General features: G+C 38.5%; 1 protein-coding gene across 1 annotated transcript in view; it reads left to right on the forward strand.

Moving 5' to 3' along the window:
- The first annotated feature begins 483 nt into the window (after positions 1–483).
- Positions 484–14,143, forward strand: part of tenm4 (teneurin transmembrane protein 4) — a 245,415-nt gene continuing 231,755 nt past the window's right edge. Inside the window, exon 1 of the mRNA XM_016283213.1 lies at positions 484–807. The gene's annotated coding sequence lies outside the window, so the exon portion shown is untranslated. The remainder of the gene's footprint in view (positions 808–14,143) is intronic.

Consider the following 14,143-nt stretch of genomic DNA (forward strand, 5'->3'; position numbering starts at 1 on the left):
GTTCATTGTGTTATAAATCATCATACTCTTAAAAGCTATAACCACAAATAATTAAATATTATAATATATTAAAACTGTTCTTATGAATATTCAAGTTTTTTTTATATAATGCATTATGCATAATACCTTACGAATACCCTTATAATGTATTATAAATACGGGCTTCATAGAAAGTGTTACCGAAAATTTGACTGTAAATATATACTGCTTTATTAATTATAATTTTCGTAATCTTCGTAACTTGTAAGATATTCATACGATTTACTTCTAATATTTTAAAGTAAAATTGCAAGAAGTATTTTTACAGTACAGTTTCATATTTATCGTATAAGGTAGGGCAGCTTGCATTTAACCCAACACTGTTTTTATTGTAGTATTTTTGCATGTTTTACTAACACGTTTCCAGAGCTATATCCGCGTAAAAAGCGCTCGCGTCCACTCGCACACCCCCCTCTCCAGTCTGCACACATGGTACGAGCCGACTGTGGATGGTGGAAGCCGCTTGTCATTCCTCGGCATTCCCTCCAGCCTCCAGCCCTCTGCACTTGCTTTCCACTGCAAGCGCTCACGGACTCAGCACACGGACGCTACTCGCCCTCCAGCTCTCCGCAGTAAAACACAAGGCTCGTCTTATCCTGGCGCACTGCTCTCTCTCCTGCGCGCTCTCTCTTTCTCTCTCTCTGTGCGTCGCCCTGGACATTTTTTCTCCTATTCATTTTCCTAACGGGAGATCATGATGATGAGACACCGATATTAAGAGCATAACACCTGCAAGACGCTGGATAGACGCCTTCTTCTTCAGCAATGGTGAGATGCATGTTCACGAGAAAAGTGCGTGTTGTTGCAGAAACAGCTGGAGCGTTTGGTTTAATGCTTGATACTATTACGCACAGCCTCCTCTGTTATTTATTATGGAGCTGCTTGTAAACTTGCAGCATGGAAGGGCAGTGCAAAGTAAAGAGGGCTTGGCTGCACTCTGTTACCATGTAAAACCATTAATTATTGCTTAAGGATGAATGATTCATATCTCTTCCTCACTCAGTCTAAGCTTTTAAATAGAAGTTTGCTGACAGTGACTGGGACATTTTGGGCATTTTCCAGCATTTGGACTCAACATCCATCCCATATTAACGGGCCGATGGTGTACCTGCTTACTGCTGCATGTTTCACTCCTGTATCATTCACTTAGGGGTGTAATCTGGATGGATGGTTATAGTTTACAGATATAGAGAAGGTAGAGTTCGGATATCTAGGGTAGGATTGTTGCCGGTGTGTTTCTGGCAGAGGGGTACTGCGTTTCCAGATTGATCCTGTGAAGCAAATGGGCATTTATAGCTCCAGTTTTACTCCTACTCTCTAACACCCTCCTATTTGGGGTCTGAGGGTTCGTTGTGAGGGGAGTTCGTGGCTATTGTTGTATTTTAGGGGAGAAATGGCAAATATCGTCTAAATGTGCATGCACTGACAGTACTAATGAAGCTGCACTTTAACAGTGGCACTTAAAAAACATTTTTTTTTGTAATTGTCATTTTTACATTAATTCTGCTTGAGGAATAAGCACGCATGGAGAAGGAGAGAATAAAATGCTTTGAGATGTTAAATCTGTTTTTTATGCAGTAGCACACATGCGCATGCACACAGCCTAGTATTTTCAACACAACAGAAGGGCTGTTCAAAAATGTATAGTAGATTGATAGAAGAGATGTTTCTTCTTGCACAGTATACAAGATACATGACATCTCTTGGGACACACTTAAAATGTATGGCATTGCATTAGATAACAGAATATCAAACTAAATTATATTGTTATGAGGAAATATCAAGTCAAACATCTAACAAAGGAAACTGGTTATGCTATCTTGAAGGATCTGGACACTTTATGGTTGTCAAACGTTAGTGGAACAAGTTCTTAGTGAATGTGATGAACTAGGCCTGTGGTTACTCTGCAAGAACACCTGTGTGAACTTGAGGAGAACTGACTTCACACATTCACTAAAATGACCAAGGAGCCATTTGGTTAAATTGCCCAATTATTCAGAAAATGAAGTTCACCGATTCTGTTGGTTTGATACTTTGGATCATTTTTAAGTGAATGATTAAGATTCTCTTTAGAGCTGCTGTACTTGGAAAAATACAAAGATAAGTAACCAAATGTAATCATCTTCAGATGCATATAAAGTTATATATTAATTCATGTGAAATTTTGCAAGTGTTTAAGCCTGAGGATAGCAAGCTTCATGGGGTCAAATTCGAGAGACCCCAAGTTCTGGTTTGTGCTGTGAGCGGTACTAAATGAGTCTGAAGTTGGTGGGTCCCCATTTGTTTTGACCTTTCGAGGACGGCCCTGTATTCTCCCGTTGTCAAGGTCCAAGTTGATGAGGACCCTGGTTACCACACAAGCGATTTCTATGAAAAGAAAAGCCCAGGCAACTCTCCCTTTGTTCGCCCTTACAAAGAGAATGAAGAAAAACATCAGGCTAATTTCTTTTCTCTTTTATCTTCTTCTAATCATTTTCTTTTTTTTTACATGTGTTCCTTTACTTCTTGAGTAATCTTTATGAAAATTAACTTGAATGTAGACTTTGTTATGCTGTTTCTGAGGCCATATAAAATTACGTAATTTAGATTATTCTTTTTTTTTTTTTACTTTTGCTGATGGATTTATCAAAATGCCCGTTTTCTAATGGTCCAAGCTCTTTTCTGTGGGTTTGGTTTGGTTTCATAAACTACTGACTTGTTTGAAGCCATCTGAGGAACCGCAGTGAGACGAAACAATGATGGAAACAAACCAATGAATTGCTTGAGCTCCCCAGTGACTCTTCCAGTCAAGATGCGGAGTCTCTCATGTAATAAGCCTTCATAGCTGAGCTATTGTGAAAGAGTGTAGACATCAATGGAAGGTGGACACACAGTGTGTGAAGTGTTCCTCATTGCACCTTCCTCTTATTAAGGAGCCCCAGAATTGCACCCCTGCCAAGTCTCTTTATTACTGCAGTGCTACAAACTAGGGCTGAATGATTTTGGAAAATAATCTAATTGCGATTTTTTGTTTTTGTTTTACCAATATTGCGATTTAATATGCAATTATTTTAAAGCTCTTTATGTTCTGTATTATTTAACCAAGACAAGCTATAAATCATTGTATAGTATGACCAACACAATATTAGGTAGATTCAACATAAATGTTCTGCCTACATGTTACGATGAAATTAGGTGATGCATGAATTGATATGAATGTCATTTTTATTTAACAACTGCAATCACAGTAGTATATTGACTGATTTGCTGAACTTCCACCCTTGTAAGCATGTAATAATTATGACAATATAAAGCACTGACAAATAAGCCTGGTGTAAACATTAATATGAAAGTCAGTAACAAATCACACAAACTGAAGTAGATTGCAGAAATATAAAAACAAATCTGTTGCTTTACCACACTACTTTAGGTAATTCAAAGTCACTGTAATAAACATGTGGACTGCACTTTTTGAACACTGTCTGTTAACTTTAGGCAGACTTTAAATAAATAAATAAGTCTAGTAAAAATCGCGTTCCAGGGGGTAAAATACACGTTTTTTTAAAATACAGCGGACTTTGCAACACCGTAGCGTGCCAACTTGATGCTTCCTCTGAAGACTGCTTAGATGTGTTCGACTTGAAGCAGCGCTGCTTAGACCGTTTTTTTCATATCGCGATATTATCGCAAATGCAATTAATCGTTCAGCCCTACTACAAACATCTGATCATTGTCTACACAAGACTTGTGCAGTGAGGCATTTTTCCTGCTCAACCACTGCTCAGAAACATAATCTGATACACCCATAGTGAGAAAGAAACGTCAGACTGCTTTTTGGCCATTTGCCTACTTGAGACTGTTCTTGCAATTCTTCAGTTTGTCTTAAACCCAACACCACACTTTTAAAGGTTATGTGTAATTTTATTTGAATGCAGAGGCAACTAAATAAATAAACCATTGTAGGTTCCTTCCCCCCTGTAAATACTGTAAATACATCATGATCTCTTTTGTAAATGCTGTGGAGTTATCAAAACATTGCTCTGTTTGTTTGAGCCAGCCTAAGAAAGCAATCTCAGCTCAACCAATTGCGTGAGTTTGGGGCGTGGCTATCAGTTTGCACAACCAATGGCAGAAAAGGTGTGATTTTGTGGGAAACTGTTTGAAAACCAACTTGGGCTGTGTTTCCCAAAAGCATCGTAAGCCTAAGTTGATCGTAGCTGTATTAGTTTCAATGGGTCTACGACGTACTTAAGCTTACGATGCTTTTGGAAAATGCAGCCCAGATCTCAGGAGAAAACTGTTTTACAAGTTGGCGATTTTGTATGAAAAATTTACATTTTTTTTTAAGAAAGAAAACAAAACAAAACTGTGGCATTATGGTCCGTCCCTAAACCTAACCCTCAGTGGGCTTTAAGCAGATTGTACGAAAAACAGATAGTATGAATGAGATTTGCATGATAAGTGTGTATGAATTTGCCATCAATTCACCAAAATGTTAAAAGTGTATGAATTGTCATAAGAGTGTGTTGTTGAAAACCAGTCATTTCTTTTGCAATTATTTTTGGTAATGCAAGCAACATGAAGTTACACAGTCATTGTCCTACTGTATGGGTTAAAAATGTGTACACTAAAAAACAAACAAACAAACATGTGTATGATTTACTTTTAAACAATTTTCACTCAGGAAGTATCAACCTAGACACATTTGCTTTTGACATCATGGCATTAGTTCTTTAGAAACAGAAATGCAGAGTTCTCATCAGATTATGAAGAACGTAATCAGATTCTCCGCCAAATCCTTTTGACAACACAATCTAGTAGTGTTTCCATAAGCTATAGTTAAGTACATTGCTGGGTAGTAATGAAAATAAGGAAAAAAAATTGTGGCGCATGGGGGTGGTTATGAACAAATGTATATCGGATCAATGAACTGCATTATAGTTGTGACCTACTGTGTGCTAAATCCATTTGAGATCAATGTGAAAGTTGTGTGACCCTCACTGACTGCTAATGCAATTAGGGTTTTATTGTGTGTCAGTTTATAGTGCTGTAAATGCCACCACCCCTGTTATATACCAAGATTAAAAGCAATGGCTACACCTAAACCATAAACGCCAATTTGTCCTAATGGCCACTTGTCAGTTTGCTGAAAAATAAATTAGAGATTTGAATTTGATAAAATTTTGGAAGCTCTGAATTAAATGTTTCATTTGTGAATGGGATACCATGTTATTTTAAAGGCTTGTTTTTGCTTGCAGACAGAGAGGACAATGCAATAGCAGGACTAGACAGTTCAGCTCAAATACTGGTGCAGGAAATACATAATTCCATAATTCATAATCATGTATCTGATTGGGCATCTTTTAAAGTACAGTACATGAAGTATGGATATTATTTGACAAAAGTCTAAATGTTTACTCTTACAATTATGCACAAAAAAAGCAAAATAAAAAAGTGCAATCTTTAGAAAAGATGCCTAATTTGACAAAAATGCTTTTTTTTGTATAACTTTAATCTACAATCTAATCTACAAGCAACGTCTTTGCTATTTTATACTTAAAAATACAAGTAATTAAAAGAATGATGTGTAAATTTGGCATTTTTATTTTGATGTTTGTTTAATGTATGTATAGTATGGATTATTTGACAAAAGCTTAGAAATGCAAAATCCCCCCCAAAAATTCGAAAACAAAAAAAATTATTTGTTGGTCATAGTGGGTGAACATAACATGCATTTCAGTTGAAAGTCGAGTAAAAATGCAAATACTTTTTGGTGATTTTTAAACTTCTACAGATACTATGGATTTCAGTTAACAAAAGACCAAAAAATCTTCAACTTGTTCAACAAGGAGAAAACACCCTTCAACAGTCCTTACCGTGGCTTTTTTAAAAATTGTGCTAATTGCCTGATATAACACTTTTCCTAAAACCCTGCAAAGACAAACAACCAACAGCTTCCATGACATCCGGTAATTAGCGCTCAGAAAGTTCTCACTCGCGACTTTACAGTACCTCAATCAAAACAATACATCATTGTTTCCCACTTCTATTTGTTTAAATGGCGTGTTGCTCTGACAGAAAGAGTAGATCTTACTGTAAATGAAGCTCATTGTCACGGTCGCTTGTTTTGGGAGGAATCCGCTAATTTTCGCACGCTCAAACGATCAGAGCATTGCTTTGTCCCTCTCAGACGGCGTATAAATCACTGTCACTCGGTACAGTTGGAGCATTAGCTGGGCTTTACGAACGCAGCCTTCCCGTTCACCTTCTCAACATGAACGCTATTAATGGCGATGATGAGTGCATAGGGTGCAGGGGGTGTATTTGCTTGCCCAGAGCATTATGTTTAGTCGAAGCTGCAGTCTGTCAAGCTGTGATTTATCGTACGCAAGGCTAATGGCAGCCTGTCGAGATAGCAACGTTTTATTGGACTTGAAAGTTGGGAGAGAGGGAAAAAAATGCAGTAGTGCTCTTCATTTCCAGAATCACTGAACGGTAACTGGTCAACTGAGCAGTCGTGATTTGCTGAATGAGGGAATTTTCTCTCTCTCCTTTTCTTTAGTGAAACTTGCTTAATGTTAGGAAAATTCTCATTGAAGGAGGCACATTCTTGGTATGGCTACGCAGCTGTCAGGGCTTTGCAGCATTACTTTTTAAATGTGAAGTGTAGCTGGGTGTTTTTATGAAATGTGACTCTAGCTTTTCTCTTGACGACTGTTTTTTTCACACAGTTGGGGGAAAGAAAAGCTTTTTCTTCACTCCAGTGGGCTTGGACATTGTGTATTCTAAAAGGGGGATCAGGAACAACAGCTGCCACATTTACATTCAAATGACTTTCAAGAGATCCTACTTCGTAGTCTGGGCACCTATTCCCATGCAATTTCACCAGGTATACTCCCCCCCCAATATGGGATGCTGACGGCCAAGCTATTTTATGCCAAAATGAAAATATGTATACTGCAGTTTCATATTTTGCATCTATTTATGAAGGTTTTACTTTTTCCCAGAGAAGCAAGAGAGGCGTTGTTTCTTGTAAAGCCTTAGAAAGGAAAGTCTCAATTGTTTCTCCTGGACAGCAGTGAGATTACATGGAGACTTTGGATTACATTTTTGGTTTCCCAGATGAGGAAAAAGAGCCCAGACTCCTCTCGAGATCTTCAGAAGATATCTCTACAATGTCTCTACCTGTATTCAGATATGTCAGAATGCTACCTCCATTTATTTTAAAGTGGGATGCTGGCTGCCAAGCTATTTTATGCCAAGAACAAAAGAAAATGTACTGTAATTCCAGGTTTTGCATAGAAGCGTCAGTTTATGAAGGTTTTATTGTTTGCTCAGAGAAATGAGGGAGGCAGTGTTTCTTGTAAACCCATAGGAAATAAAATCTCAGTTGTTTCTCCTAGACAGCAATGAGATTATATAAGGGCTTCTACTTTTAGCTTCTCAGATGTTACTTTCTACTGATATACAGACCTAAGTAATCTCCCGTTTCTTCTCGAGATCTTTAGAAGATATCTCAAAAATGTCTCTAATTGTGTTTAAATTTGTCAAACTACGGCTCTCATTAATTTGAAAGATTTTTACTTGCCCTATACAGTATATCACTAGTTGTCTCATTTGTGACTTCATTTATTATTTATTTTTTTTGTGCATGCACAATATATTGTTACCATATCCGGTATCACACAATATTAATATGTTATTGTAACACCGTTTGTAGATAGGGAAGATGGAGGCGGGAACCGGCGAACATTTAAAACTTTAATAAAATAAACAACCACAAAACGAATGTAAAGCGGCAGACCCTCGTGGACGACTGCCACACACAAAACACAAAATAAAGTCCAGGCCTGGTCCTCTCTCATCCAACATTGTTGTCCCTCCTCCTTTTATCCTTCCGGAGCTCCTCCGTGGGACTCGAGACCGGTGAGTGGTGTAGGTGTCGTGCATTAGCATTTACTCCACCGGCCTCGCTCATTTCCCACGGCTCTCGGCCCCACCCCTCTCGTCACATACCCCCATCGCCCCTCGCAGGCCGGGGAGCCGATCACGGGGGCCGCGGCGTACCTGGGGGTAAGGACAGACAGACGAGGCGAGAGAAAAGGAGACAGAAGGATGAGGAGAGACAGAGACGAGAGAGGGAAAAAAATAAAAAATGTTGTTCCGGTTCCCAGACACACTGCCGCTTGGCCCTCCACCAGCTTGGTAAACTCTTCTGCGATGCCAGACGGCAGCACTGGAAAGCCCTTGGTGGATGGCCCGACACTCCTCCGCCGCCCGCTGGACGGCGACGGCTCCTCCGGGTTCGGGCAGCCGGCAGGAGTCCCCCGTTCCCTGCTCCTCCCCATCATGGCGGATGGCAGCAGGCTCCGGCCTCAGGCGAACGGCGACGACTCCTCCGCTCCCTCACGGACAGCAGCCGTCCCTCCACAGTCCAGGCAGCCGGCAGCGAGTTCGTCCGCCCCCCCGGCAACTCACTCCAACCCACCTCCTTGGTGGCAGACTGCTCCGCCATGCTCGATGGCACCGCGGATTCACCACAGCAACGAGGGATCTCTGGCAGCGTGTCCCTCCCGGGTTTCGGCACCAATGTAACACCGTTTGTAGATCGGGAAGAAGGAGGCGGGAACCGGCGAACATTTAAAACGGTAATAAAATAAACAACCACAAAACGAAAGTAAAGTGGCAGCCCCTCGCGGACGACTGCCGCACACAAAACACAAAATAAAGTCCAGGCCTGGTCCTCTCTCGTCCAACACTGTCGTCCCTCCTTCTTTTATCCTTCCGGAGCTCCTCCGTGGGACTCGAGCATTAGCATTTACTCCACCGGCCTCGCTCCGTTCCCATGGCTCTCGGCCCCACCCCTCTCGTCACAGTTATATTTATTGGCATCAGTTGATACTCATTTCTCCTATTTTTGCATGTTTATTTCTCTTATTTCCACATTTACATTACCACCATACCATCATCTAACCCTCACTTAAAATTAAGCTAACACTTTAGTTTAGGAACCAATTCTCACTCTTAACTAGTTGTTTATTTTCATATTCTACATCACTTAATCCCTTAAAACTACATTACTAACTATTAATAAACAGTAACTAGGAGTTTGAGACAAAACTCGTAGTTAATAGTCCTAAAAAAGTCGTCGTCATTAGTTAATAGTGAGAAAATAAACCAACGTTAATCTAAGCACTAATAATTAAATAACCATGTTAAATTTAATCTTTAGTAACTCTCACAATAAATATCAATTTCATATAGTCCATTACAGTGTTGCCATGCCTGAATTGTAGCATTTAAAATGATTGTTTAGTTTTCAGTGTTTTATTTTAAACAATATTTAGACACAATAGTATAATCTTAATATTGACCATAACATGGAGTTTATTATTAGTAGAGATGCACCGATCGATCGGACGATTTTCCTCATGATCGGCCCGGATCGGTGATCGGCCGGTCAATCTCACTTCTTTCCGATTCCGAGCCGATCCATTTTGTTACCAGCGGCACAGGCAATGCATTCTGTGCATTCTCACTCTCATCTCTCCGACAACCCCTTCTCTCTCACACATGTCTCATTCACTCCGGTTAAATAGTGCTTGTATTGTGCATTATTTTAGTAATTCCCGCAGGTTTCACGCTTATACCAAACGCGCGCGCACCACCACTGATCTATATTAGTGGAGCGCACAATCCGTGCTCAGTCTCAAACAGCTTGTGAGCCACAAATACCAAAATGAGTGGCTAACTGCACCAAAACATTCAAATGCATACAAAATTATGTCAAAATGCCCGTTTTGGCAAGTATCCAGTTAAACACAGTCAGTTTTGGAACATTAAATAGTTGAGAAAGAGAACGCATGTTGTGTAACAGTATATTGGGTCCGTGGATAAACTCTTAAAGGGACCGCAGTCCAATATTCCTGCTGCTGTCTGTCATGTTAATTAAAGAACAAAAGACAAAGAAAATAATTTTCTGCTCTTGACTGAATACGTTTTATAACTTTAATGGTAAGCATTAATCTGTATTTAATTTTTACAATGAAGACTACAGAAATGAAAGTAATCAAATGTAAAATAACACATCCAGTGTTATTTATGTAAAATAACACTGGATGTGTTATTTTACATTTGATTACTTTAATTTCTGTAGTATTTCTTAACTGAATAAAAACTTACTTAACCTGAAAAACTTAGTTTCATAGCTCTCTTTATTCTATTGCATTTATTTGTGCTGTTGTTTGCAATTTTTTTTTCATTTGTTCTTATTTTATTACTGACTTTTTACTTGTGTTTTTTATGAAAATAAAACTTTGCATTGAAGAAAAGTAGATTTTTGGTTGTATATGCTGTCAATTATAGTTCTTAGAATGAAAATCGGAATCTGCAAAAATCGGTATCGGCAGATCACACTAACAAAAAAATCGGAATCGGCCAAGAAAATTGCAATCGGTGCATCTCTAATTATTAACATTGATTTAGACCATTTAATACTCCGAAGGAATTTGGTGCTAAAAAGGTGTGTAGATGAAACATAACTGAAATCTCCACTGAAATCTGGATAGATTTGAAAGAGCGATGATACAATTTACCTCTGGGAAGTTATTTGTTGCCCACAGAAAAATCCTACAAATGCAGATCACCACGCCATCGTAAGTTCAATGCTGAAGACGTTTTGAAAAATAGCAGTCGAAGCATTGAAATAGTAAAACAAATGATGGGTTTGCTTCAGTTGACATGTGAACGAAATGGTGCCTTTGAATGCTGCACTTAATCAATTACTGGCTATTTGCCATTAGCAGCGGTACTGTGCCAGAGTGAGGTCAGACTTGAGGTTTCTCCATTTATCCTTGTATACTGTGGCATTGTCTGTTTTGTTTGAGCAATGCTAATGCACCTTGTGGCCTGTAAATGACCTTATTACTCATCTCAGGGAAGAAAAAGATTCACATGGATGTGTTTAATACCAACTGTTTTTCTTTGTTGGCCAATTGGTTGAATAGTTAGGTGATGAATGCTCTTCGCATTGTTGTGTTTTGATAACAGTCAACACTCTGCTTTTCGACCCCAGGACCTTTTGTGTTGGAACCCGAAACATCTGCCTCCCACAATCCTGTCAGGACACAGCCCCCTGCGTTGATTCACCTTTGTGGTGTTGTTTAGATGCAGAGAAAACTGAAGTAGATTTTACATGTGGATGCTGCTTGAAAATGTGAAAACATGGATGCTGCTTGTTCATATTCAAACCTGAGGTTGCTAGAGTGTTGTTGCGGTTGCTAAAGTATTTCTAGATGGTAGGCCTGTCGCAATAATCAATATATCGACTTATCGCGCAATATATGCACATGACCTGATGCAATATATCGCCCATTATATTTACTTAAAAATTAATGTCACCATGTTTTGTACATTCCACTTGCGCCAGTGTCATTTGCAGCTTCTTGTACATAAGTGGTGTAGTCATGAGGTCCTAGTTAAAATTTAAAAAATGCTTCTACAAAAAAGTTGAATCTGCAGATATGGCCTTGTTTAGGGATCTGTGCCTTTGTGCATACGGACATCTGACTGCTAAGTAGGGATTGTGTTTTTCAGCAATAGTGTGCACCCTTAATTTACAGAGGACTGTGAAAAATCTGTAGATGGAAAAATCTCCATACAAGTTCTTTGTGCATTTTTCTTTTTTTCTACTTGTTACTTTGCACTTTTTGTTATAAAATGTTTATTTTTCTATTTATTCAGGTTTTAAAGTTTATTTTATATTTATTCAGGTTTGAAAGTCAATTTCCATGATCCAAATATTCTTAAAAATGTAAAGTTTGTTATCATTTGGAAGTGTGTAGGCCTTCTTGCATTATTATGTTACTGTTACATTATGATTATATATTAAGTGGCATAAAATGATCTTTAAAATGACAATAATATCGCTTATTGCAATTATTTCTGGGGCAATATATCGCACAACAAAAAGTTGTTATCGTGACAGGCCTGCTAGATGGTTTCTAGAGATTTCTGAGTGTTTCTATGAAATTCTATAAAAGTCCTTTAACAGTAAATTTTTTTACAGGACTTATGTGGGTCATCAACATGAGAGATATGAGATATGACAGATATCTATCTATCTATCTGTCTATCTATCTATCTATCTATCTATCTATCTATCTATCTATCTATCTATCTATCTATCTGTCTATCTGTCTGTCTGTCTGTCTGTCTGTATCATTTTATTTGTACATAGGCAACGGCATCATCTTTTTTGTTTATTATTATTATCATTACTTTTATTTTTAATACTAGCGTTTACTTAGCATTAAAGAAAATTCCGGAGATACAACAAAGGATAAAATAAAGAAAAAGCTTGTTATAAACTCTTAAGTACAACTCTCTTAAGTCAATTTCAAGAAGACCTTGTGAGTAATGTTTAGTAATAATGTTTTATTATTATTTTTGTAATAAAACAATAGAAACACACAGAGATTATATTTCCAAGGACTAGGCACATTCGTTAGAGATTTTTTTTATTCCCCCCCCCTTTATTCTTTTTGGACACTCTTGTTTGTCATTGACCCTTGTGCCAAAGTTTAATTCTTAAGGTCAGGGGTTATTTCAAACCCTGACCCTAAATATGAGCAATAGTGTAAGTGATTCTTGCCTTAGCAGACACCCCTAATGAACATCTTTGTATGATATTGATTTATTTTCTCTTTGCTGAAAGGACTGCCTGATGCTGCCTCTCAATAGTGGCTATTTTTTCCTTGTTCTTGCTGGAGGATCTCATCGGTGCTATCAGGCAGCCTCTGCTCCTGAAGTGGTCTTTGGAAGAGGGGGCTTCGTGTGAAAGGAGGGGGCTTTAATATGTGCACTTGAGCCACTTTCCAGAGAGGATGGAGGTTCATGTTACGTCTCTTGTGCTGAGAGAAACAGTGCGTCCATTGTGTCCTGCATTTCACGCTACACATGTAGCAATTTCTGTGATGATTCACATAAGTCACTGGAAGCTAATCGCAGTCTTCTTGCACGAGACTCGGATTTCAGCTTTTGTCGCTGGAGCTTAATTTACTGTCACAAAGTTGAATGCGCCTCATACGTTTCCGCTCAGGTGTCTGGAAAAACGCCCCCTAGAATGACCCGTCTGTCTGAAGTACAACGGTCGTAGATCTAGCAAGGTGTTTTACGCAAGTGAATGGTATGTGTGCTTGGCAATTATTAAAGCTTCTTTCAAGGACTAATAGAGGAATTTGAAACTATTATAAGATCACTGAAGCTTTACAAGCTTAAGGCTCATATATATAAAAGAGCGTTTCTGAATCTAGACTCTGTTAATGACAGTGGAAAGACATTTTTAATATTACATTCAGAGAACAGATACTGAAGGTTGTACTGCAAAACATTCTCAGTTTAAAAACCAATAGTCAGAGCTTTGGTGCAGTAGTTGAGCTGTAGTGCTCATGTGGGTAATTCAGTTCCATCCCCTTCCTAATAGTTTTTTTCATTCTAAACAAAATAAGGTCACATTTTATATTAGGTGTCCTTAACTACTATGTACTTGCATCAAAAAAATAAGTACAATGTACTTATTGTGTTCATATTTTATTGCAAAACACTTTTGCTGCTATTGAGGTGGAATGCAGGTAAGGTTAGGGACCGGTTTAGTGGTATGGGTAGGTTTAAGGGTGGGTTAAGGTGTAAGGGATAGGCCAACTGAACATTGACGCTAAAGCAGGTGATGTAAGCTTTTGATTCTTGCTTGCAACATTTCTGAATTCTCAGTTGTTTCCTGGAACTCGTGGATACTCGTGGTGCTGTGCGGAGTATTTTGGGCTAATTAAAAGTTATAATGAATTCAAAAATGATCTTTTACCTTTTAATTTCTTATGCACATTCATTTGTCTAATCATATCAACCTTATGTACTGTAAGAGCAGACGCAGCCATTTTTGACTGGAATGAGAGGCTTTCAGTGTCACTTGCTTCCAGTTATTTTACCTGTACAAAAACAGCCCATTATGCTGCTTGATATTGCAAATTGGTATTTGCTATCGTATTATTTTAATTTATCGTTACAGTCAACACACTGGTTTACTATATACCAAGGCTGTAACCATGACTTGACCAACTTATATATA

This window comes from Sinocyclocheilus grahami, unplaced genomic scaffold (assembly GCF_001515645.1).
Source record: "Sinocyclocheilus grahami isolate Dianchi unplaced genomic scaffold, SAMN03320097.WGS_v1.1 scaffold171.1, whole genome shotgun sequence".
NCBI lineage: Eukaryota > Metazoa > Chordata > Actinopteri > Cypriniformes > Cyprinidae > Sinocyclocheilus > Sinocyclocheilus grahami.